The sequence below is a fragment of the Eleutherodactylus coqui genome, chromosome 2 (genome assembly GCF_035609145.1).
Source record: "Eleutherodactylus coqui strain aEleCoq1 chromosome 2, aEleCoq1.hap1, whole genome shotgun sequence".
Lineage (NCBI taxonomy): Eukaryota > Metazoa > Chordata > Amphibia > Anura > Eleutherodactylidae > Eleutherodactylus > Eleutherodactylus coqui.
In genome coordinates, this window is record NC_089838.1 from 25,492,471 (window position 1) to 25,518,414 (window position 25,944).

A 25,944-nucleotide genomic window follows, 5' to 3' on the forward strand; every position below is an offset into this window, starting at 1 on the left:
GGTGTTCCGAAGGTAGTGATCGTTCAGTGTAAATAACAAAAGCAATCCTTAGTCTAGGTTTACACGAGCGTTTTATCGCGGCGATTTTGCCGCTATAAAACGCCGGCCAAAAATCCAGACCATCTGAAGCATTGGAATCCAATGCATTTGTTCAGATGGGCAATTTTCCGGTGTGGGAAAAATCGGCCGCCCGGATAAGATAGCACATTCCGGCTGGCTGCCTATGAGAACCATTAGAAAAGGGAAGAGGGAGGGAGTTTAGCAGCGTCTCGTGTTGCTAAAGTCCCTCCCCCTTCCCTTGCCGCCAGCTCCCATAGGCAGGGGAGGCAGTTTAGCACAACTATCTCTGCTAAGCTCCTGTCCTGTCCCCGTCCTGCCCCCTCTCCTTGCTGGCAACTGGCAAGGGTCAGAGAGAGGGAGGGAGTGTAGCACACCAGCTCTGCTAATTGCCCCATCTTGCCTCCTCCCTTTTCTAGCAAGGGGCGGAGAGGAAGTTTAGCAGAGCTGAACTCTCTCCCCGCGGCCGATGGTATCCTGGGCTGCGGTGTATATACGCCACACCCGGCCGCCTAAATGGGCGAGAAAACGGGAGATGCAGCCATGACTTTGTCGTAGCTGCCTCTCATTCATGTGATTTTTGACCACGTTTCGGGTGGCTGAAAATCGCAGTGCCCGTGTGGAAGAGCCCTAACAGACGGTATGCATGCATACACATATAAGCGTTTCATCCTACACCCGTCGACCAGAAGTGCCAGTGTTGTCTCGAATTGGAGGAGTATTCCTCTGCTTTTTTTAGCTGCAGTTAGACTATATAGTTAATTATAGATCATTACTAGGAAACTACCGTTTGCCATTCAGGCCTCTAGGGAAGCTGAGTGACGAGTTTAATTCTAACCCATGTTTAAAACCCCCCTTAACAGCTGACACTTGCTGGTAAGTAGAATCATCCTGATTAATCCTTTTATTGGCCTAGGCGGGAAAAAAAGCTTAATTAAAATTGCTCTGCCCGGTCCTGCTGCCAGTTAGACTGCGGTTAGAGATTATGAAGTGACATCACACTTTCAGCATTCACAGGGAGAACCTGTATTCTGCAGACATGATACTTCTTAAAGTTTACATCATCATTAAGGATTATAGCAAGTTGTATGGGGGATTCAGGACTAAGGACTAATAGGCGTCTCCCATCATACCTGTAAATTCCTTGATTATAGACTAAACTTTACTATTTTTTTGTGGCTTTTCGTACAATGAAGGACCATGTGGCTAAATCGGTGGTCTGCAACTCCCCGCTTGCCTTTACAGCCTGTCATAATGAGAGTTTGATCTAATAAGCTCCTTCCATGACCAAATAGGTCATAAAGAGTCACTGAACAAAGACCATCACTTTGAAAAGAAATTATCACTAGAGAGGACGCAAGGAGGATCTGGATAAGTTGGGGGCAGAAAAGTGACAAAGAAGGTGTAACACTGATAAATGTGCGGTTCTGCACATGGCTAGAGGAAATACATGTTACCATTACACACTAAAGGGGAAACCACTGGGAAACACTGACATGGAAAGGGACTTGGGGGTTTTAGTTAACTGTAAGCTTAAGGGCTCCTGTCCACGGATGATCTTGCATTGCGTTACTCACGGTGATAATCCAGCGTTGCTCTGGAAAGCGCAGCCCCCTGTCCATGAGTGGAGTCAGTACGGACTGGGGCAAATGAGCAGAGTCATCTCATTAGTTAATGTCCACTCTATTGCATCTCTGGAGCTCATTAGGTGTTTATAAGTCGAATTGGCCTATCATTGAATGTGTATGTGTAGCATCCGAGGAGTGGGCCCACAGCCGAGGAGATAGCGGGGTAGAGTTAGGCTTTGTCACAGGGCTCTACCATCTCCTCCCCAGGGAGGTAACCCAAAAATGTGGTTTATCTTAAACAGTCCTGTGACAGGCGACGCCACTGTTCCTTCCTCTGCGGTGAATCCAGATGATGAAAGAAGCGCTCCACACTCATAGGGAAAAGTTTTAGGAGCAAAGCGAGGAACAGTCGGCAGTGCTCGCTTACCTGAAAAATATTTATAGTCCAACAAAAAGGTTTAAACTCACTCCAGTAGGAAAATGGTGCAAAATCACAAAGTGGTGCGACAGGGAGGAAATCACAGGATATCAGAAGAATCTACAGGCCACGTTATCTGCAGGACAAACTCTGGTACAAACTCTGGTACAAACTCCTTCACTTATGTCAGCACTCACATTTTGCAGGCAGGTGCTGCACGCTGCATGGTGGTTGAAGGATAGGTAGTCAAGGATACCACTGGCATCTCCTGGGTAAAGCAGGCCCAGGGAAGGCTGGGGATACCTTTCGGCCTCTTCCATTCCAGCCCACATTGTACTGAAGGTGTCTGTGTGGCTCCCTTGCAGATCCTCAAACACTCCTCACTCTTGAAAGACCAGAACAGATCTCAGATGACCCTTGCACAACACCTTGCAATCACATATATGAAGCACGATCATGTGACAAACAACAAGATACATTTTCCAGACATCTCACATACCAGACAGTTAACCCATTCAGTGCTGCAGCTATGCAATACACATCTTATTCATACAACATAAAAGACACTGACAACACATAGGCACGAGACAAAGGCATTCATACAGTATGGAGGGGTCCAGTAAACTCTGGGCCACTACATATGGAGACCTCATAACGATCCTTTGTCGAATTTAAACTGCTAGTCAATGCAAGCATCTTTCCCATAACGACGTATGGTTGCGAAAGTTGGAAGCTCAGGAAAACAGAAGGAAAATTGATGCGTTTGAACTCTGGTGCTGGGGGAGAATACTACGGATACTTTGGACCGCCATGACAATGAACAAGGTAGTGTTAGATCACGTCAAACCGAAAATATCACTAGAGGACAAAATCATCAAACAGCGGCTCTCTTGTTTTGGCCACATGATGCTCGCGAACTCACTGGAAACAGTACTGATGCTCGGCAAAGTCAGTGGGAAGAGAAGATTAGGAACCTCTTAGAAGGGGTCATTATCGTCCAGATAATCGCTAGAAACGGAGATTTTGGACAACAGTTGTCCCATGTACACACAGCCACTGACAGGACGCTCAGGGAGATATCCCTCAGTAGTCGCTGGTCCCTTCATTTCAGCTCACTGAATCAAAGCAACTAGTGAGCAACTTCTCAGTCAGTGTAAACAGGAGGCATTCAATCTTTAAACGACTGCCTGTTCACTATGAATGGAGGTGAACAGCTGGCTGGAAGAGTTTCCAGTGCGCCCCACCTCCATTCACTAAACGACTATCACTCCTTTATGAAGGTGTCTTAACCCCTCAATGCTACAGTTACATCCTGCAGCTTCAGGGTATGTATGGGGGGGATTCGTGGGTCAATCCCGCTCCATAGAATGTGGGTGCCAGCTGTTTCTCATAGTCGACACCCGCCCGCAACAGCTCTGATAAGCCAACCTTTAAATGTCAATTCTGACAGCGGCATTTAAATACCCCGACCTATGTTCGTGGATCCCGTATGGCTCCCCTTGATGAGATCGCGGGTTGCCCCATAGCTGCCATAGCGGAGTACTTATCATGGCTTGATAGAATGCCTGTCAGATCACGATATGATGTAATGCTATGGCTTTACTTCATACTGCAGGAGCATTGCAAGCATCAAACCACTGCAAGTTCTTGTTCCCTCTGGGATCTAAAAAAAAAAGTAAAAATAGGTTTTAAAAGGTTTTACAAATTTTTATAGAAAACTAGCTGACCCGTTGCGCGTTGCTGCGAAGACAGACAGACATACATTCATTCGTTTTTATATATCTAGATAACAACCAATCACAGTGCAGCTTTCATGTTACCTCAGTGGTATAATATATAACAACCAATCACAGCACAGCTTTCATGTTACCTCAGCAGTAAGAGAAATAACAACCAATCACAGCGCAACTTTTATTCTGCCTCAGCAATATAAAAAATAGCAACCAATCACAGCGCAGCTTTCATGTTACCTCAGCAGTATAAGAAGTAGCAACCAATCACAGCACAGCTTTCATGTTACCTCAGCATTCTCAATATCCAGCAATTGTCTTGCGAAATGTTTGGCGGATGCATCATTTACTGGTTGAACACTCATCCCGTTGCTCGTAATGCCTTTTGCTTTCGTGCTTGAGATGGAAATCAAACGATCTTTGTCTGGGGGGCATAACTGTCGACGATGCTCACACACGCGCCACCTATCGTAGGATAGTTGTACTATGCCAGTAATCTTCCCAGGAGTGTACTCAGCAACTTCCCAAAGTTTCATGGCGATTGGATGAATCGTGTAGTAATGCATAAAGGACAGACAGACAGACATACATTCATTTATATATGTCAGGAAGTGAGAGAATTAGATTCTGTACGTAAAATTTGGACGCTAATTGTTTTGCGCATAGAATTGAATAATCGAGTTGGGACCCATTAGCGTTTCCTATTTATGACATATTCAATGCTCGTGCCAAATTTCAAGTTTCTATGTGAGAAATTTAGATTCCGTACGTAAAATTTGGACGCTAATTCTTTGGCGCATAGAATTGAATAATCGGGTTGGGACCCATTAGCGTTTTCTATTTATGACATAATCAATGCTTGTGCCAAATTTCAAGTTTCTATGACATTGGGAAGTGAGAAAATTAGATTCCGTACGTAAAATGTGGACGCTAATTCTTTGGCGCTTAGAATTGAATAATCGAGTTGGGACCCATTACCTTTTCCTATTTATGACATAATCAATGCTCGTGCCAAATTTCATGTTTCTACAACATCGGGAAGTGAGAGAATTAGTGGCAGTGATGGAAATCGAACGATCTACGTGGGGGGGTCGTAACTGTCGATGACGCTCGCACGCGCGCCGTTTATCGTAGGATATTTGTACTATGCCTATAATCTTCCCAGGAGTGTACTCAACAACTTCCCAAAGTTTCATGGCGATCGGATGAATGGTGTAGTAGCGCATAAAGGACAAACAGACAGACACGCACGCAGACAAACACACACGCATACATTCAATTTTATATATATAGATAAAAGGTAATAAAAGTTTTTCTTAAAAAAACCTTTTGCTATATTTATAAAACAAAGAATACCTATTTGGTATCGCTGCATCCATAAAAGTCCAATCTATTAAATTAATGTGTTATTTAACCCATACGGTGAATGTCGTAAGAAAAAAAATAATAATTGCGCTTTTTTGGTCACTCTGTCTCCAAGAAAAAAATGTAAAAAGAAGCAAAAAAAAAAATTGCATATATTCCAAAACGGTACCAATAGAAACGACAGGACATCTCACAAAAAATGAGCCCCCGCATAACAATGTCGCCAAAAAAAAAAAAGTCAAGGTTGTCAGAAGAGGGTGGCAGAAAGTAATTAAAAAAATTAATTCTGAAAAAAAAAATAATCGTACAGCAAAAAAAAAAAAAACTATATAAATTTCGTAGTATAGTAATGGTACTGAACTATAAAATAAAGTTATCATGTCATTTTCGTTGCAGTTTGTGTGCCATAGAAACAAGATGCACCCAAAGATCACGGAATTTGGTTTCTTTTCCATTACTAAAAGTTTTTCAGTATGTTATATGGTACATTAAATAGCACCATTGAAAAATACAACTCGTCCCGCAAAAATCAAGCGAGGCGTTATGATTAGAGATGAGCGAGCACCAAAATGCTCGGGTGCTCGTTACTCGAGACGAATTTTTCGCGATGCTCGAGGGTTCGTTTCGAGTAACGAACCCCATTGAAGTCAATGGGCGACTCGAGCATTTTTGTATTTCGCCGATGCTCGCTAAGGTTTTCATTTGTGAAGATTGGGGCAATTCAAGAAAGTGATGGGAACGACACAGAAACGGATAGGGCAGGCGAGGGGCTACATGTTGGGCTGCATATGAAGTTCACAGGTCCCGCTATTAAGCCACAATAGCGGCAAGAGTGGGCCCCCCCCCCCAACAACTTTAACATCTGAAAAGCCCTCATTAGCAATGCATACCTTAGCTAAGCACCACACTACCTCCAACAAAGCACAATCGCTGCCTGCATGACACTCCGCTGCCACTTCTCCTGGGTTACATGCTGCCAAATCCCCCCCCCCCCCCACGACCCAGTGTCCACAGCGCACACCAAACTGTCCCTGCCCAGCCTTCAGCTGCCCTCATGCCACGCCACCCTCATGTCTATTTATAAGTGTGTCTGCCACAGGAAAAGCAGGCACACACTGCAGAGGGTTGGCACGGCTAGGCAGCGACCCTCTTTAAATGCTGTACAGAAGCAATGAGAAATCCAATCCTGTGCCACCTCCATCTGGAGCTGCACATGTGGGCATAGCAATGGGGAACCTATGTGCCACACACTATTCATTCTGTCAAGGTGTCTGCATGCCCCAGTCAGACCACGGTTTTTTATATATAGTCACAGGCAGGTACAACACCGCAATGGGAATTCCGTGTGCACCCACAGCATGGGTGGCTCCCTGGAACCCACCGGCGGTACATAAATATATCCCATTGCATTGCCCAACACAGCTGAGGTAGTAATGTCATGTTTAATGCAGGTGGGCTTCGGCCCACACTGCATGCCCCAGTCAGACTGGGGTTCTTTAGAAGTGGAAACAGATGCATTTACAACTCCCTGTGGACCCACAGCATGGGTGGGTGCCAGGAAGCCACCGGCGGTACATAAATATATCCCATTGCATTGCCCATCACAGCTGAGGTAATGTCATGTTTAATGCTGGTGGGCTTCAGCCCACACTGCATGCCTCAGTCAGACTGGGGTTCTTTAGAAGTGGAAATAGATGCATTTACAGCTCCCTGTGGACCCACAGCATGGGTGGCTCCCTGGAACCCACCGGCGGTACATAAATATATCCCATTACATTGCCCAACACAGCTGAGGTAGTAATGTCATGTTTAATGCAGGTGGGCTTCGGCCCACACTGCATGCCCCAGTCAGACTGGGGTTCTTTAGAAGTGGAAACAGATGCATTTACAACTCCCTGTCGACCCACAGCATGGGTGGGTGCCAGGAAGCCACCGGCGGTACATAAAAATATCCCATTGCATTGCCCAACACAGCGGATGTAACGTCAGCTGTAATGCAGGTGGGCTAAAAATTCATTTGATTACACTGTAGGCGAGGGCCCCCAAAAATTAGTGTATCAACAGTACTAATGTACATCCGAAAAATTGGCCATGGCCAACCAAGAGGGCAGGTGAAACCCATTAATCGCTTTGGTTAATGTGGCTTAATTGGTAACTAGGCCAGGAGGCAGCCCAGTTAAAATAAAAATTGGTGGAGGTGAAAGTTTCAACGCTTTAATGAGCATTGAAACGTATAAAAATTGTTTATAAAAATTATATGAGTGAGCCTTGTGGCCCTAAGAAAAATTGCCCATTCGGCGTGATTATGTGAGGTTTCAGGAGGAGGAGCAGGAGGAGGAGGAGGAGGAGGAATATTATACACAGATTGATGAAGCGAAAAGGTCCCCGTTTTTGATGGGGATACAGAACGATGCTTCCATCCGCGGCTGCAGCCTACGTATTGTTTAGGTATCGCTGCTGTTCGCTGGTGGAGAAGAGAAGTCTGGGTAAATCCAGGCTTTGTTCATCTTGATGAGTGTTAGCCTGTCGGCACTGTCGGTTGACAGGCGGGTACGCTTATCTGTGATGATTCCCCCAGCCGCACTAAACACCCTCTCTGACAAGACGCTAGCCGCAGGACAAGCAAGCACTTCCAGGGCATACAGCGCGAGTTCAGGCCACGTGTCCAGCTTCGACACCCAGTAGTTGTAGGGGGCAGAGGCGTCACGGAGGACGGTCGTGCGATCGGCTACGTACTCCCTCACCATCCTTTTACAGTGCTCCCGCCGACTCAGCCGTGACTGGGGAGCGGTGACACAGTCTTGCTGGGGAGCCATAAAGCCGTCAAGGGCCTTAAAGAGTGTTGGCCTGCCTGAGCTGTACATGCTGCCTGATCTCCGCGCCTCCCCTGCTACCTGGCCCTCGGAACTGCGCCTTCGGCCACTAGCGCTTTCGTATGGGAATTTTACCATCAGTTTGTCCGCCAGGGTCCTGTGGTATAGCATCACTCTCGAACCCCTTTCCTCTTCGGGTATGAGAGTGGAAAGGTTCTCCTTATACCGTGGGTCGAGCAGTGTGTACACCCAGTAATCCGTAGTGGCCAGAATGCGTGTAACGCGAGGGTCACGAGAAAGGCATCCTAACATGAAGTCAGCCATGTGTGCCAGGGTACCTGTACGCAACACATGGCTGTCCTCACTAGGAAGATCACTTTCAGGATCCTCCTCCTCCTCCTCCTCAGGCCATACACGCTGAAAGGATGACAGGCCAGCAGCATGTGTACCCTCACCAGTGGGCCAAGCTGTGTCTTCCCCCTCCTCCTCATCTTCCTCCTCCTCCTCCTCCTCACCGCGCTGAGATATAGACAGGAGGGTGCTCTGACTATCCAGCGACATACTGTCTTCTCCCGGCTCTGTTTCCGAGTGCAAAGCGTCTGCCTTTATGGTTTGCAGGGAACTTCTCAAGAGGCATAAAAGAGGAATGGTGACGCTAATGATTGCAGCATCGCCGCTCACCACCTGGGTAGACTCCTCAAAGTTTCGAAGGACCTGGCAGATGTCTGCTAACCAGGCCCACTCTTCTGAAAATAATTGAGGAGGCTGACTCTCACTGCGCCGCCCATGTTGGAGTTGGTATTCCACTATAGCTCTACGCTGCTCATAGAGCCTGGCCAACATGTGGAGCGTAGAGTTCCATCGTGTGGGCACGTCGCACAGCAGTCGGTGCACTGGCAGATTAAACCGATGTTGCAGGGTGCGCAGGGTGGCAGCGTCCGTGTGGGACTTGCGGAAATGTGCGCAGAGCCGGTGCACCTTTCCGAGCAGGTCTGACAAGCGTGGGTAGCTTTTCAGAAAGCGCTGAACCACCAAATTAAAGACGTGGGCCAGGCATGGCACGTGCGTGAGGCTGCCGAGCTGCAGAGCCGCCACCAGGTTATGGCCGTTGTCACACACGACCATGCCCGGTTGGAGGCTCAGCGGCGCAAGCCAGCGGTCGGTCTGCTCTGTCAGACCCTGCAGCAGTTCGTGGGCCATGTGCCTCCTATCTCCTAAGCTGAGTAGTTTCAGCACGGCCTGCTGACGCTTGCCCACCGCTGTGCTGCCACGACGTGCGACACCGACTGCTGGCGTCGTGCTGCTGCTGACACATCTTGATTGCGAGACAGAGGTTGCGTTGGAGGAGGAGGAGGAGGAGGAGGGTGCTTTAGTGGAGGAAGCATATACCGCCGCAGATACCACCACCGAGCTGGGGCCCGCAATTCTGGGGGTGGGAAGGACGTGAGCGGTCCCAGGCTCTGACTCTGTCCCAGCCTCCACTAAATTCACCCAATGTGCCGTCAGGGAGATATAGTGGCCCTGCCCGCCTGTGCTTGTCCACGTGTCCGTTGTTAAGTGGACCTTGGCAGTAACCGCGTTGGTGAGGGCACGTACAATGTTGCGGGAGACGTGGTCGTGCAGGGCTGGGACGGCACATCGGGAAAAATAGTGGCGACTGGGAACTGAGTATTGCGGGGCCGCCGCCGCCATCATACTTTTGAAGGACTCTGTTTCCACAACCCTATACGGCAGCATCTCCAGGCTGATAAAATTTGGCTACGTGCACGTTTAACGCTTGAGCGTGCGGGTGCGTGGCGGCGTACTTGCGCTTGCGCTCAAACACTTGCGCTAGCGACGGCTGGACGTTGCGCTGAGAGACATTGGTGGATGGGGCCGAGGACAGCGGAGGTGAGGGTGTGGGTGCAGGCCAGGAGACGGTAGTGCCTGTGTCCTCAGAGCGGGGTTGGATCTCAGTGGCAGGTTGGGGCACAGGGGGAGAGGCAGTGGTGCAAACCGGAGGCGGTGAACGGCCTTCGTCCCACCTTGTGGGGTGCTTGGCCGTCATATGTCTGCGCATGCTGGTGGTGGTGAGGCTGGTGGTGGTGGCTCCCCGGCTGATCTTGGCGCGACAAAGGTTGCACGCCACTGTTCGTCGGTCGTCTGCACTCTCAGTGAAAAACTGCCAGACCTTTGAGCACCTCGGCCTCTGCAGGGTGGCATGGCGTGAGGGGGCGCTTTGGGAAACAGTTGGTAGATTATTCGGTCTGGCCCTGCCTCTACCCCTGGACACCGCACTGCCTCTTGCAACCTGCCCTGCTGCTGCCCTTGCCTCCCCCTCTGAAGACCTGTCCTCAGTAGGCGTAGCAAACCAGGTGGGGTCAGTCACCTTATCGTCCTGCTGCTCTTCCTCAGAATCCTCTGTGCGCTCCTCCCTCGGACTTAATGCCCTTACTACTACCTCACTGATAGACAACTGTGTCTCATCGTCATCGGCCTCCTCACCCACTGAAAGGTCTTGAGACAGTTGCCGGACGTCCCCAGCCTCATCCCCCGGACCCCGGGAACTTTCCAATGGTTGGGCATCAATGACGATAAACTCCTCTGGTGGGAGAGGAACCACCGCTGCCCACTCTGAGCAGGGGCCCGAGAACTGTTTCTGGGAGTCTGCCCGCTCCTCAGAATGTCTCATTTTCATGGAGTGAGGAGGCAGGGAGGAAGGAGGAGCAGCAGCCAGAGGATTCTGAGTTGCAGCAGTGGACGGCGCAGAACTTTGGGTGGACGATAGGTTGCTGGAAGCACTTTCTGCCATCCACGACAGGACCTGCTCACACTGCTCATTTTCTAATAAAGGTCTACCGCGTGGACCCATTAAATGTGCTATGAATGTGGGGACGCCAGAACGTGCCTCTCTCCTAATCCCGCAGCAGTCGGCTGCGATACACCTGGATCAGGAGCTCGGCCTGTGCCCACACCCGGACTAGGGCCTCCGCGTCCTCGGCCGCGGCCTTGTCCTCTAGGCCTACCCCTACCCCTCAGCATGCTGTATTACCAGGAATGCAGAAACACAACACTGTAATTAAATGTGCCGCTTATTGGCCTGTGGTTGGAGGCTGAGTTCGCTTACGGAACGCCAGGAAATAATTTGGCGCAAGCCTGCTGTAACACTTAGCTGGCTGCGTATTTATTTGGAGAAATACTACACCCAGCAGACATGGACCCACAACACTGAGCACAGTGACAGGCAGGCCAAATAGATTTTTTAAAAATCTTTTTTTCAAAAGGACCACTGCGTATATTCAATCTAATATGTCTTCTGGCCCTGCCTACACAATTCTGTCCCTGGAGTATTACTGCAGGGTGCAATGCTCTGCACGGCCGATATACCAAAAAAAAAAAAAAGTGCAACACTGCTAACAGCAGCCTCCACACTACTGCACACGGTTAGATGTGGCCCTAAGAAGGACCGTTGGGGTTCTTGAAGCCTACACTAACTCCTAACACTCTCCCTACAGCAGCTCCAGCACAATAGCACTTTCCCTCAGCACACACAACGCATCTGAGGCGAGCCGCGGGAGGGGCCGATTTTTATACTCCGGTGACACCTGATCTCCCCAGCCACTCACTGCAGGGGGGTGGTATAGGGCTTGAACGTCACAGGGGGAAGTTGTAATGCCTTCCCTGTCTTTCAATTGGCCAGAAAAGCGCGCTAACGTCTCAGAGAGGAAAGTGAAAGTAACTCGAACATCACGTGGTACTCGTTACGAGTAACGAGCATCTCGAACACGCTAATACTCGAACGAGTATCAAGCTCGGACGAGTACGTTCGCCCATCTCTAGTTATGATCTTTTAAAAGCTGGAAGGAAGAAACCAAAATGGAAAAAAAAAAGGTCCACGGGGCTAAGTTTTGGGAATTAGCTCCGCCCCTGTCCCGCCCCCCCTCATTGCAAATAGTGCAGGGGGGTGAAGAGGAGGCAGGGAGGGGGCGGGAGTTCAGTTCCTGCTCCCGGCTCTTCCAGCCTCCCCCCCCTGAAGAGAGGGACGCCGTATATCAGCCGGCGTGAATACGCGGCCAATATACAGTCGTCTGAATAAGCCCTTAAAGGGGTTGTCCCGCGAAAGCAAGTGGGGGTATACACTTCTGTATGGCCATATTAATGCACTTTGTAATGTACATTGTGCATTAATTATGAGCCACACAGAAGTTATTCACTTACCTGTTCCGTTGCTAGCGTCCCCGTCTCCATGGTGCCGTCTAATTTTCAGCGTCTAATCGCCCGATTAGACGCGCTTGCGCAGTCCGGTCTTCTCCCTTCTGAATGGGGCCGCTCGTGCCGGAGAGCTGGTCCTCGTAGCTCCGCCCCGTCACGTGTGCCGATTCCAGCCAATCAGGAGGCTGGAATCGGCAATGGACCGCACAGAGCCCACGGTGCACCATGGGAGAAGACCCGCGGTGCATCGTGGGTGAAGATCCCGGTGGCCATCTTGGTAAGGTAAGTAAGAAGTCGCCGCAGCGCTGGGATTCGGGTAAGTACTAAACCTTTTTTTTTTTTTTTTTTAACCCATCCCTTGGGTTTGTCTCGCGCCGAACGGGGGGCCTATTGAATAAAAAAAAAAACAGTTTCGGCGCGGGACAACCCCTTTAAGGAGTTAAAAGGCCCCTTAGATCAGGGCATAAAGTAGCACCATGAATGTATCATTATTCGTCGCCATCACACTCTGCGGGAAGGGAATAAACTGTAGGATGCATACTATAGAATTAGACCCCCCATTGTATGCTGGGTAAGGACAGACCACTGGCGTAACTACAGAGAATGCAGCGGTTGCACCTGGGCCCAGGACCCTTAGGGGGCCCATAAGGCCTCTCCTCTCCATATAGGGAGCCTAGTACTATAAATAAACCATTATAGTTCAGGGCCCCTTTACGGGTTTTGCATTGGGGCCCAGAAGCTTCAAGTTACCCCTCTGGCACAGACTATTCCACATGCAGGTAACAATCTTTATAATAAAATGAGAATCCATCACTTTAAAGCCGGGCCCTATTCTGACACTCAGTATATACTTTAGCAGTATACACTGTAACGACGATGCGGCACGCGATCAAACCGAACAGCGGATGAATTATTAATGCAACTATAGCTTTAGCTAAATACTAATTCAGTCCCGGCTCTTCCATTTCCAGCAATGTACTTTGAAAATGCACTCTGTAATTATTATAATTAATGGAAGTCCTATTAATTCTGCAGGGAACGTTTGTGCATAAATATTACATCGGCCTCCTAATACACGGCTTGTTTTATGCTTTTTCAGCTTGGTGTGTGGAGGTCTTTGTTACACTGTTAACCCTCCAATTCTGAGAGGGATAATTATTTATTTAAAGTGGCTGATGGTGATCATGCTAATGAGGTACAAGGGGTCGGGATGCATTGAGATGCTGACATGCAAGTAAACTCTTTTATGGGGCCCAGGGGTTTGGCGATGTTTTGTTTGGGACTTTTCACAGTTTGGAAAGAAGTACTAATGGAAAATTGTTCTGTAGTAGATGTGTATATTATATCTATTATGTGTGTTCGCCTCTGATTGGTCAGTTTATTAGAACCCGGCCCTTTCCTGATTGGAGCTGCCCTGTAGGGAAATTAGACCTGTGATCATAGAGTGCAGCATTAAATTAAGTGACAAATTTAACGTGGATCAGTTTCAACGTGAATCTACATTAAAATGGGAAAATTGATCAATCTCAGCAACTTCCAACGAGGCATGGTTACCGGTGCTAGACTAGCAGGGGCCAGGATTTCGTACACTGCCTACCATGTGCGGTTTTCTCATACCACTGGGTAGAGTATACCAAAAATGACTGGATCAAGAGAAAACATTCAATGAAGAGGATCCTCTGGATGCAAATAACTCGTCAAGGAAAGGGGTCAGAGGAGGATGTCAAGAATCGTTCTTAGCATGCGTTGGCTATAATAGTAGATGAGCAGTTCCAATACTATTGCTAACAGAGCCAAAGACAAAACTGCAGGGGGAAAAAGAGCACAAATATTGGTTCAATGAGCAGTGGAAAAGCATTACCTGCTCAGATGAATCCAGATTTCTGTTGCCCCGTGGTGATGGGAGGTCAGAGTGTGGCACAAGCAGCATGAATTGATGAACCCTTCCTGTCAGCTGTTCAGAACATGTCAGCACTTCCTTTTAAATTGTGGCAACTACATGAAGCTTCCTGTCCGCATGGGCCAATATTCTTGCAGAGCGATTTCAAGACATAGTGGAATCTATGCCGCGACAAACTCCTGTGGTTCTGAAGGCCAGAAGAGGCCTAATCTGCTATTATATGGGTGTCTAATAAAATGGCCATTCAGTTTACCTGTACACTAACTCACCTTTGGAGCTTGCTACCTATATGATTGTCATTCTTAGCTGAAACAGTGACTGATGAGAGCTGAAAAAGTAGGAAAACCTTTATGTTGTTTCTTTTTGTCTTGGAATCAGTTTTTTGGAAGAAAAAAAATGGTTGCCTACTAGAGATGAGCGAGCATACTCGCTAAGGACAATTACTCGAGCGAGCATTGTCCTTAGCGAGTAGCTGCCCGCTTGGAAGAAAAGATTCGGGTGCCGGCGCGGGTGGGGAGCAGCGTAGGAGAGCAGGGGAGAACGGAGGGGAGATCTCTCTCTCCCTCTCTCCCCCACTCCCCTCTGCTCACTCCCGCAACTCACCGCTCACCCGCGTCGGCACCCGAATCTTTTCTTCCAAGCGGGCAGGTACTCGCTAAGGACAATAATAGCTGGAGTAATTATCCTTAGCGAGTATGCTCGCTCATCTCTATTGCCTAACGGTCACCACTAGGGGCAAAGTAGAAGCGCACTGCTTGATTGAGTTCAATGTATACATTGTATGCAACAAGCTCCCCCTAGTGGTGTCTGCAGGCAACCATTTTTTCATTATTTTATGCTATGTTAATTTCGAATATATTAGAATTCTTTTGCTTTTCAGTATCTGGAGCAAAGAGATTATAGGTCAGAAATCCCCTGTAAACCTCCAAATCTGCATGCAGTGTACAGTATTTTTCATGTAAATTTTATTTTAAGCTTCGCGACTCTTCAGGAGCTGCTGGGGTAATTTATGACACAGCAGCAAACGTGATAATTGGTGGTTTTTCCTGCAGACTTGACTACATCCATTCATTTAAGCCTCAGATCTAATGAATTAAATGAAAACTGCAAAGCAAAGTTGTAAAATGAGCGCTGCAGATGGTGCGATCACATTTGGAGACGGCAACTAGACACAAAACTGCAATCAGAGAAAAGCAGCGGCAGACAATTTTCCTAATTGGAAACTACATTTCACTCTCTGATTCACTTTTATTTGGAAACATTGACCTGTTGCTTCTCTACAATGGACAACTGACTGCAAACTTAGTTAAAGGAAAACCCTGCTTTGCAACCAAATTTACAAGCCTCCACCGTAAGAAAGTCCATAAAGTGTTTACTGCTTTTGTAATTACTCCTCTTACAGAATGCCGTGCCAGCCGCAAACGGAGAGTCACATTTTGGAAAATAAAGGTTATTCTTCGTATAATGAAAAGTTCTGCAATTTTCCAATCTACTTTCTGTATTGATTTCTCCTGTTCTGCTCCCTTTGTTTACCTGGTCATGTGATGGGCACACAGATACACCCCTCATTACAAGACACCACTCTGATAACTGAACTATAACACTGCTGGCCTTGGGTTACATGGCATCCTTTGCCGAATTTTATTTCTTGTCCTCCCCACCCCCCATCTGTCTTTAAAAAAAAAAAATCTATATATTTCACTGATAAGTTGACTACCTGTATTCTGTTTGTGCAGAAAGTAACAATATAGTAGTATATCCACACCAGAAGAGTACAGTGAATGAGTACTGTGGCAGAACCATGATCATAACATAAATACAGTACCTGAACAAATCTCAGTATATAAATACAGCAACAGAACCAAGCTCATAGAATAAATACAGTACCAGAACAAACCTCAGTACCTAAATACAACAACAGAACCGAGCTCATAACCAATGCAACACTAGAAACCAATGTAAGTATATAAATGCAGCACCAGAAGCAAGCTCATAACAAATGCAGCACCAGAAGCAAGCTCATAACAAATGCAACACTAGAAACCAACGTAAGTACATAAATGCAGCACCAGAAGCAAGCTCAATACATAAATGCAGTACCAAAACCAACCTTAGTACATACATGCAGCACCAGAACCAAGCTCATAACAAATACAGCACCAGAACCAAGCTCAGTACATAAATGCAGCACAAAAATTAAGCACACTATATAAATGCAACACCAAAACGAAGCTCAGTACATACAGCACCAACACCAACCTGAGTGCATAAATGCAGCACCAGAACCAAGTTCATAACAAATACAGCACCAGACACCAACCTAAGTACATAAATGCAACACCGATACCAAGCTCAGTACATAAATGCAGCACCAGAACTAAGCTCATAGCATTACTACAGCACCAGAACCAAGCTTGTTACATAAATGCAGCACCACAACAAACCTCAGTACATAGATACAATACTAGAACCAAAGTCAAAACATAAATATAGCATAAAAGCCAAGCCAATAACAGAAATACAGTAACAGAAATAAGGGATTGTGTTGTGGGGGTTCTGATGGGATAACAGGGATGCCTTGGAATAGCGGAAAGGAAGAGACAGAGCCAGGAGGAGGATGATTCATACAGCTCCACAAGGTGCAGCTGCATGGAGAAAGATCATCTGACAGGTTGAACCTAACGACCGGATTGTTCCCAACCTATATCCGTCTAGAGCCATCCACCATAAGCTTGTGGCCAACGTCCTATGCTACTGCATGGGTCGCACATAGCAAAGGTCGGCCATAACTGTATACATCATGTGACTAGGACAGAGTTTTAACCCTGTAACTAAAGAAAGTTCCCATTGAATGACTGCAAGACGAGATCTTGAAGACCGAGAAAAAACTGATACAGAAGGTATGTTGGCAAATAATAATAATAATAATCTTTATTTATATAGCGCCAACATATTCCATTTATAAAACAAGGGGATACAGAAAAAAAACCACGGTTACATAGTAATTAGAGATGAGCGAGCATACTCGTCCGAGCTTGATGCTCGTTCGAGTATTAGGGTGCTCTAGATGCTCGTTACTCGAGACGAGCACCACACGGTACTCGTCTCGATTAAACGAGCACTGACCATTGAATTCAATGGAGCCGGCAATATAATACTGAATGACAGCTGAGAGCTGCCCCTGATTGGTCCCTGCGCTGAGCCAATCAGAGGCAGCACTCACTCACTCATTCATGAATTCATGAATGGGTGAGTGAGAGCTGCCTCTGATTGGTGAGGCTGTGACCAATGAGAGGCAGCTCATTCAGCAGGCGGGGATTTTAAATCCCCGGCTGCTGAATACTACAGAAAGCAGTTCAGGAGAACTGCCGGCCGGAAGCGACTGAACTCCGGCTGCAGCGGAAAGGTGAGTTTACTTTTTTTTTTTTTTTTTACACATTTTAGGATGATTTTCAGGTAAGGGCTTATATTTTTAAGCCCTTCCCGAAAATTCATCCCGCGCACGCCGGCAGCCTATTGCTTTCAATGGAGCCGGCTGAATTCAATGGGCTAACATCGTTCTTCTCTGCCACAGCTGTTACAGCTGTGGCAGAGGAGAACGATCTTTATGCTAACAGTGGGGGGGGGGGGGGGGGGGGTCTCACTCTTGCCACTATTGTGGCTTAATAGTGAGACCTCGGCGCCCGAAATGCAGCCCTGCATGTTGCTCCTCGCCTGCCCTATCCATTTCTGTGTTTTTTACATGACTTTGGTGATTTGCTAAGATTTTCACAAATGAAAACCTTAGCGGAGCACCAGTGATATAAAAAATGCTCGAGTCGCCCATTGACTTCAATGGGGTTCGTTACTCGAAACAAACTCTCGAGCATCACTGAAAGTTCGACTCGAGTAACGAGCACTTGAGCATTTTGGTGCTCGCTCATCTCTAATAGTAATCAATTGATGGAAAAAGTAGGGGTGAGGGTCCTGCTCCAAACAATAGGGGTGAGGGTCCTGCTCCAGCCAGCTTACATACTACAAATAGTGGGGTGATACAGAAGGTAAAGGGGCTGGAGATGTGCATTTTTAGAGCACGCCTGAAGTTTTGCTTGTCAGGGATTGCCCTGATATTTTGGGGTAGCGCACTCCAGAGGACTGGTGCTGCTCTGGAGAAGTATTGAAGGCGGGAAAGAGACGTTCAAATTAAAGGGGCACGTAATGTAATGATATTGTGCAAAAAATGTATATCCAGTTGTCAATGTAGTCACACATTTCCAGGAGGAACAGCAGGAGCAAGGCACAATGTAGAGCTCTAGGAACAGATGCTCCAGAATTACTATTGGTAAAGAGGATTTGTCAGCTGTCGTCACATATCTGGTTTTGTAAATACATGTTTGCCATGAAATAACTATTCAGCATGTGAGCCCGTGTCTCTATTCTGCACAATTTACAGAAATATTAAAGCAATGGTGTGAAAATTGAAAAAACCTAACGTCATTGTCTAACAGACACGGCGCCACCCTTGTCCGTGGCTGTTTCTGGTATTTTAGCACAACCCTGTTCATGTCAATGGGGATGAGTTGCAATAGTAGAGGCAGTCCATGGAGAACAGAAGTTCTGTGACTGGGGAGAAAATCAGCCCTTATCTCACACAGTCCTCTTAAATAAACCAAAACTGAATATGATTTCACAGTGTTAATTTCTGTGGATGACAGTCCCACAAAGAAGCTATAAGGATCAGTGCTGCCGCTTTGTTCTAGCTAATTAGCTATTTATTTAGCTTTTTTCATCTTTTACAAAATACTTGTTGACTCAAATGAAAGAAAATGGCAACTTGCTTCATGCCATTTGACATTTCCCTTTGCTGGAGTGGAGGCCATTTCCACACTGTTATCTCTAAGTGCCTGCTGCCGTACTCCCCGGTCTTACTCTGTCATGGCGCCTCTAATCTCCGAAACTGTATAAACTATGTTGTTTTCTGCTTCCCTAATTCCTTCCATGAATCATTATGGTATGATACAGCAATATGGTATAATGCTACAACAAGTAAGAATACAGTGGTAACCAGTAACATAGTATGTTAGAACAAAAGAGACAAGGTCCATCTTGCTCAGCTTGTTTCCACCCCCTTCCCCCCACACACACTTGTTAACCCAGAGGAAGGCAAAAAACAAACAATGAGACAAAAACAATTAGCCCCTTTGGGGGGAAAATTCCTTCCAGACTCCATAATGGCAGTCAGAATGATCCCTGGATCAATGTTCTGAAAGTTTCCTCCTGACTACTAGACCCAGATTAACAACCCCACTGGTTATTTAATGTCTATATCCTGTAATATCATAGCGCTCTAGAAAGACATTAAGTCCCCTTTTAAACTCCTCTATGGATTTTGCCATCACCACATCCTCAGGCAGAGAGTTCCACAGTCTCACTGCTCTTACAGTCAAGAACCCCCTTCTATGTTGGTGATGAAACCTGCTTTCTTCTAGACGTAGCGGATGCCCTCTTGTTACTGTCGTGGTCCTGGGTGTAAACAGATCCTGGGAGAGATCCTTGTATTGTCCCCTCATGTATTTATACATAGTTATTTGATCACCCTTTAGCCGTCTTTTTTCCAGGGTAAATAATCCCAATTTTGATGCCTCTCTGGGTATTCCAGTCCCGTCATTCCATGTATTAATTTAGTTGCCCTTCTTTGAACCCCCTCCAGTACGGTAACATCTTTCCTGAGCACCGGTGGCCAGAACTGTGCGCAGTATTCCATGTGGGGCCTGACAAGTGCCTTATATAGTGGGAGGATAATGTTCTCGTCCTTCGCCCCTATACCTCTTTTAATACACCCCAAGACTTTATTAGCTTTTGCAGCAGCTGACTGGCATTGATTGCTCCAGTTTAGTCTACAGTCCACTAGTACCCCCAGGTCTTTTTCCATATCACTTTTCCCTAGCTGTACCCCATTTAGTGTATATTGGTGACATCCATTTCTCCTGCCCATGTGCATAACCTTACATTTATCAACATTGAACTTCATTTGCCATTTTTCTGCCCAAGCCCCAGCTTATCTAGGTCCTTTTGCAGCTGTAAATTGTCCTCCTTTGTATTGATTATCCTATAATGTCATATCATCTGCAAATACTAATATTTTACTGTGCAGTCCCTCTATCAGGTCATTGATAAATATACTGTACAGAATGGGGCCTAATACTGAACCCTGTGGCAACGGTGGCCCAATCAGAGTACGAACCATTTATTACCACCCTCTGCTTTCTATCTCTGAGCCAATTCTTTACCCAATTACACACGTTTTCGCCCAGACTGAGCTGTCCCATTTTATATATCAACCTATTATGCAGCTCGGTGTCAAATGCTTTAGAGAAGTCCAGATATACGAGATCAATAGACTCTCCCAGGTCCAGCTTAGAGCTTACTTCATCGTAGAAGCTGATCAGATTGGTCTGACATGATGGACCCTTCATGAACCTGTGCTGATGAGTAGTTATGCCATTGTTTTCTTTGAGGTATTCCACGATGGCGTCTCTCAGAAACCCCTCAAATATTTTTCCAATTATTGATGGGTGAATGTCATGTCTTAATAGGCACTTCTAATGCATGGGAGTAACTGGCAGCGCATCTGCTCTGGGTGCCAGGGGCTAAGAAGGCAATCTTTGCCGCAGGTGATGGAAAACCTAGCTATGATTCATCTGTGTTATCTACGTCTTTTTCGATCAGATTGAAGACACAGTCAGGATCAACCTTGAAGGTATCCTTTAACCCCTTCCCAGCCAATGATGTACATATACGTCATGTAAAGGAAGCATTTGGTATGAAATGCTGCACATTTATGGTGTGTAAATTGCACAGGCTCAGGAGCTGAACCCACGCCATCCGAAGCGGGAAGTAGCTGTGATTGACAGCCAGAGTCCTGCTGCAATGGTGGAGATCGGAGATATCTTAGCCATTAATCCCTTACATCAATTACGACATTGATTTCAGCATACAAGCAGTTAATAGAGAGTGTTCTCCTTCTTTTATGTCATTGACCCTCAACAATCCAATGACAGAGGGTCGATGGGTTGACATGGCAACCGGTCACCTGACAGTGACTTCTGGGTCTGCCATGGCTTGTGTGGGTGATGACAGAAAAGTTCATTATTTTCTAAGTATATACTCCGTTATATAGGCTTTGGATGAATGAGTATCAGAAATTGTATTCTTCTATAATTAGGTTTATAGTTCAGTCTAAGTCTGCTTATGTCAGCAAGCATCCCCCATACATAATGAGAGAGCGATGTATTGTTTATGTAAACAGGAAAAAAACATATTCTTGTCAGGCGCATCAAACCAGCAAAGTCTTCAAAAGACAAGAACACACAAAGAATTAAATTAGAAGAATAGAGATAGCAGACTGGACCAGAGAGAACAGAAACTGATCATTCTTCGCACTTCAAAAGATAACGGATTTGAACCAAATGAATGATACAAATCTTTCTAACTTTGTCATGTGGCAAGACTCTACTGAGCATGTCTGCCTATTCCCCTTCCTTCTTGATTTCCTCATAAACACTCCCCATGATAATGACCTATCAGCACACGACATGTTGTAATGTATATGACTGTCACACCTTCTCTTGTTTGAACTACTATATAAAGCTTTTCCTGCCTTTATTAAAGCTAGATGCCCTTTGGTTTTACACACTATATTGCTTGTTATTCATTGGCTTCCCCGAACTCGTACCAACCATACCCAATATGGCACCAACAGTATATCTAAGAGCGCATTTTCGTCAACAGTTGTAATGGCAAAGACAAGAAATAATGCAGTGCAGTACAAAAAAAAAAAGTACTACAGTGTATTAATTAAATGAAAAGGTTCTCGGTGTTTGAATGCAGAAATTTCGAAAGCAAAAGGCTTTTAGTGTGCAAAAGCAGAAAAACCTCAAAAAAAAAAAATATGTAATTTTGGTATTCATGTAATCAGACTGACCCGTCGAAAAAAGGTTATAGTGTCATTTATGCCACATACTGGAAACTATAAATAACAATGGCAGACTTGATGGATTCTTTCACTCTGTATGCCCACCTGCCTAAAACGGTGCCAATAAAAACTACAGCTTGCCGTGCCAAAAACAAACCACGAAGATGGAAAAATAAAAAAGTTATGGCTCTTGAAAAGTGGAAATGAAAATTTCCCAACCATTTTATGTCCTTAATTACCAAACTAGGCCGTATCCTTGATGGGGGTAAAGAGTATCTATTGCTTGTACTGCTTTATATTTCAAACATCCGATCCATATTTTATACCGATTACTGTAAGACCATTATCGAAGAGGAGTTTAATGATTCTGGACTGTTCCTTTTTATTAAAGGGATTGTCCAAAGTGTATAAATCTGCCTTTCAGAGAGGCACTTCAATGATAAGCTGATCACTGGTGAATATAAGCAACTGAACATCCTGTGATCAACTGTAATGTGTGTGGGAACCTGCAATCAATTCCCCTACACAGTGCTCAAGGAAATCAGTGAACTGTTTGCCTAATGGATCCTCCAGAACGAGATGCTCTTTGTAGCTGTGCTGAATTTTGGCTAATAGATGAGAATCCTGAATAGAGGACCGCTTCTATTATCTCAAAATGCACTAATAGGGCTTATGGTTGATACACAATACACGGACCACTCCTGTCCTATTGTACCTTCACTGGCTGCCAGCACATATTGGACAACAAGCAACCCAGGATTTGCCATGCTTGGTGCAGCATTGGCTCATCCTAGTTGCTTGCAAAAGTCCAGTCAAGCCTTTCATCCAGCCACTGCGCCAACCCCCCTCCCCATCCTCTTCCCGACATAGGAAGCTGCCTGAGGCAGGAGATTCATCTTGCCTCATGGTAGGGGTGCCCATAGGCATATCAAAATGCAACTTCAATATCAGAGAAACCTTAAGTTTGCTCACTTTAGTGGCACCTTGGTGTCATTAAATATGCACATTTGAAGGAGAAATCCATCCAGAATTATATTCTGATATGTGATAGACACCTCTGGGAAGATCCAATTTGTGAAGCCTGTGATATGAGGGCCCCACTAATTTCCAGAATGAAAGCTCAATAGAGTGCTCTAACCCCTTTGCACTGTTTAGAGATTGCTATAGCTGGCACAACCTATTGGGTGTAGATGCCTGACGGGTTGTCCCAGCGATAATCATTCCAGTGGTTTTGCACAGGAACAAGCATCGCTCAGTGAATGGAGATGGAGTGGGTCGGGATCGTTCCGGCTCGCCCGACTCCATTCACAATAAACAGGCAGTCATTCATAAGTGATACTGCCTGTTTACACGGGCCGATCTGTCATTCAGTTTTCTACATGCAGAAATTGAACGAGAGACAAGAAGTGAACGAATTCTCATTCAACTTTCTGTCAGGCATGCATTTACACTGGACAATAATCCAGCGGGAATATGAACGATTTCTTGATTCGTGTGAAGTGGCCCTCAGAAACGTGGCGCCAGATCGTTCTAAACATGATGGAGGAGAATTTGCAGGGAAACATAGAATCCCATCTTTATGTCTCACCTGCAGCTACTAACAGTTGGTCTAACTATTTATCTTCCGTCAGTGCTATTTAACTCCCGTGCACCTGTGCCGGATGGGTAGATCGCCCCATGCCAGATGTCTTAGATGTCCCAAACAATGGGCGGATTTCTAACAGTTAGTTTAGGGTTACCCTGAGGGCTACGCATTTTGGGATGGGGTTATTAACTTACTATTGAATGTGTTGGAAATGCCACTCCATAAAACACCAGAGTTCTCCTTATGGAAGATGGTTGGCTGCATTACCAAAGGATCTTCTTCTATAGTGCTTGATTTTTAGCACGTATAGCAATTGCCCTGAAATGGATGGCGCCTGGGGCACCCTCTATATTACAGTGGAAATATATGCTAAACACTACAATGTACAAGCAAGTGGTAAATAAAAATAGGAATTGCCTTAAAAAGTATGAAAAAGTGTGAAGTCCCTGGTGTAATTCTCACCACACATCATAGTCTTCACTCAGTCATAGATCATTATTAATTACCTACAGTGGAATAGTCTGTTGAGGGCACTCATATATTATATATACTAATAATATGTTGTTTTGAACCTTGAGCACCGGCTTTATGATATTGTACAATTATATTATTACTAGCTGATATACCTGGCTTCGCCTGACTTAATTTGGTACATGTGTTGACCAATTGTTCGCACGGAAAATTTAATGAAGTTACGGTTACTTCAGAGCAGCCGAGGAATCAAATATGTACACCCATAGAGGAGCGTTAGATTCTCCTCAGACTGCATGCAACGATGTCCGTCTGCAGAATGTGCCACCCCTCCCATTCTCCTCACTTTTTACCCTTAAAGGTAACGCCCCTTTTATTCATATTTACCCCTAGACTGGAGGTTGCAGCCCCTTCTTAGCCTTAAAGGCATGCTGAATCCCTGCAGTCTATGGCCGCTTCCTTATGTACTTTACAGCCTTTCAGTATATGCACACAGAGGTCAGTTAGGTTCTCCTCAGTGTATACACAAAGAGAGGAGGTAGATTCTCCTCACTACATACACACAGAGATCAGTTATATTCTCCTCAGTATATACACATAGAGGTGAGGTAGATTCTTCTCAATATACACACAGAGGTCAATTATATTCTCCTCAGTATATACATATAGAGGTCGGGTAGATTCTCCTCAGTATATACACACACGCAAAGGTGAGGTAGATTCTCCTCAGTATATGCACACAGAGATCAGTTAGATTCTCCTCAGTATATACACATAGAGGGGAGGTAGATTCTCATCACTACATGCACACAGAGATCAGTTAGATTCTCCTCAGTATATACACATAGAGGTGAGGTAGATTCTCCTCACTATATACACACAGAGGTCAGTTATATTCTCCTCAGTTTACACACATAGAGGTGAGTTATATCCTCCTCAGTTTATACACATAGAGGTGAGTTATATTCTCCTCAGTTTATACACATAGAGGTTGGTTGTATTCTCCTCAGTATATACACACAGAGATCAGTTAGATTCTCCTCAGTATATACACATAGAGGTTGGTTGTATTCTCATCAGTATATACGCACACAGAGGTCAGTTAGATTCTCCACAGTATATACATATAGAGGTGAAATAGATTCTCCTGAGTATATGCACACAGAGGTCAGTTAAATTCTCCTCAGTATATACACATAGAGGTAAGCTGGATTCTCCTTAGTATATACATATAAAGGTGAGGTAGATTCCCCTCAATATATACACATAGAGGTAAGGTGGATTCTCCTTTGTATATACATATAAAGGTGAGGTAGATTTCCTCAATATATACACATAGAGGTCAGTTATATTCTCCTCAGAATATATACACAGAGGTGAGTTATATTCTCCTCAGTATATGTATACAAAAGTGAGTTATATTCGCCTTAGTGTACATACATAGAGGTCAGTTAGATTCTCTGCATTAAGGTGAGGTAGATTCTCCACAGTATATGCACATAGAGGTGAGGTAGATTCCCCTCAGTATATGCACACATAGAGGTCAGTTAGATTCTTCTCAGTATATACAAATAGTGGGGAGATAGATTCTCCTCAGTATATATGCATAGAGGTGAGGTAGATTCCCCTCAGTATATACACATAGAGGTGAGGCAGATTCTCCTCAGTATATACATATAGAGGTGAGGTAGATTTTTCTCAGTATATACATATAGAGGTGAGGTAGATTCTCCTCAGTATATACACATAGAGGTGAGGTAGATTCCCCTCAGTATATACACATAGAGGTGAGGTAGATGCTCCTCAGTATACAAATCATTTCCCTAGGCTCTATGGTTTCTGAGAAAATTTTATGTATTACGGTTTTTTGCACACTTTTGCACGCTTAGTAT